This window comes from Centruroides sculpturatus, unplaced genomic scaffold, assembly GCF_000671375.1.
Source record: "Centruroides sculpturatus isolate CEXI.00-Female unplaced genomic scaffold, Cexi_2.0 scaffold1547, whole genome shotgun sequence".
NCBI lineage: Eukaryota > Metazoa > Arthropoda > Arachnida > Scorpiones > Buthidae > Centruroides > Centruroides sculpturatus.
In genome coordinates, this window is record NW_019385769.1 from 164,767 (window position 1) to 166,636 (window position 1,870).

The following is a 1,870-nucleotide window of genomic DNA, read 5'->3' on the forward strand; positions in this document are numbered from 1 at the left end:
GGGGGTCTACTGTATAGAATTTTAACCAATGAAATCGTAACATTTTTGAAAATGCAGAGTGCATAATTATGGATCATTTGGCAAGGAAAGCACGTGTTCAAACAAAGCACATAATTTTGATGAAGTTGTTTTTTGTTTTATAACATTTTTACAGATTGTAATGTCAATTTGTCTCTTAACAAATAACAATTTTAATAGCCTAAGTTTTTTAACCACTTAAGCATGAGTACTTAGATATTTTTTGAAATATTACCATCTAATTTCTCCTTAGCTATCTAAGTAAGATTAACACCATATTCAATAGTTCAGTAATTGATGTAGGATAATTTTTTAAAAAAATGGAATCAGTAGCGTTTTCGAGTAGGCACTGGAAAAAATCAGAAGCATTTTCTCTCTCGAAATATTCTTTCCCGAAGTAGAGAACGTTCTCTAATATGATTGTACAGTGCGAGTAGCATCCAGTCGTCCATATTGGACATAACTAAATAACTAAATTGAGGCAAAAGATGAAAGATGGGTCAAAAGACAACTGTCCACTCATCTCTGAGAAACGAGAGAATCTTCGAAAGTAAAAGCTGTCCAGAATCGCGTTTTGAGAGACGTAACAATCTCATGAGACATAAACAAATGATTAGCCAATCAGCGACCGGCTTGTAAGAGATGAGAGACAATGACCAAAATATGGGCCCTGGTCTCCAAAACCTCTCTCTCTCTCTCTCTCTCTCTTTCTCCTGTAGTTTTTTCTCTGAACTCATAATGCTCCCTCTTTCAAGGAGTGTCACTGTCAAACATGCATATCTACAAGTTTGACAGTGACAGTTTATTGGCTTATAAGATTGTCTCAAAAGTTTGAAATTGATTTCTTCAGTTTCTGTTATTAGTTGCTATTATGATTTGTGTAATGGCCACATAGTCCAATTGCAGCAATGAGGTCTGGTAATAGAATTCATGGAGCTCTGTTAAGTGTTCCTCTAGATCAGGAATGCACAAACTTGTTAAGACCAAGGGCCACATAAATCCACTGTGATTTATGGGAGGGTTGCCAAAAAGAAAACTTGAAAGTTATCTACCACAGCTGTTACTCGTGTTTTGCGGGAAATTTCCAAAAATCTACACAGGGAGATAGCTATCTTGCCAGATGTGTTGACTTTACTGAGTATACTCAGATTGCCAATTATTCAGTTATCCATATAATAGCATTGTTAAAGGTGGAAACTGAAAAAAAAGTTAAAAAATAAAAATTTCTATTGGATATATAATTATGAAACTTTGTGAGCTCATTGAAGACACTCAATAAAATGTAAATAACTTTTATTTGAATCAATTTCAGGAATTTGAAGCTTTATTAATTTTTAATTAATTAATTAAATTATGATCAAATACATTCGAGCATGGGCATTATTTAAGAGTTAAAATAATGTGAGGTGGATAAATCAATGGAGGGCCGCAGTCTGTGTATCCTTGCTCTAGATGCCAAATTATAGACTGATATGCAATGTTGTGGCATTCCAGATACTACTTGCTTTTTTTATATCTTTGTAATCTGTGGTATTAGATTACAAAGATGTTATAAAGAAAGCAAATAGATACGGTAAGACCCTGCTTAACACTGATTTGATATAATGCAGTCTGCTCGAAACCTAAAAAAAGCTCAAAATTTATGCCAATTTAAATTATCACAGCATTTCATTGATTCGTATATAATATGATTATTTACAAACATGAACCAATCAGAAAAATGTGGCAGAAAGGTGTACTTTCTTTAAATCTATGTTTGTTTGGTGCAATTTTGGAAAAAAACATCATGGATGCTATAGACAATATCGGCTTTGCTTGGCAAGAATTAACTGATAAATGCACGAACAGAGTG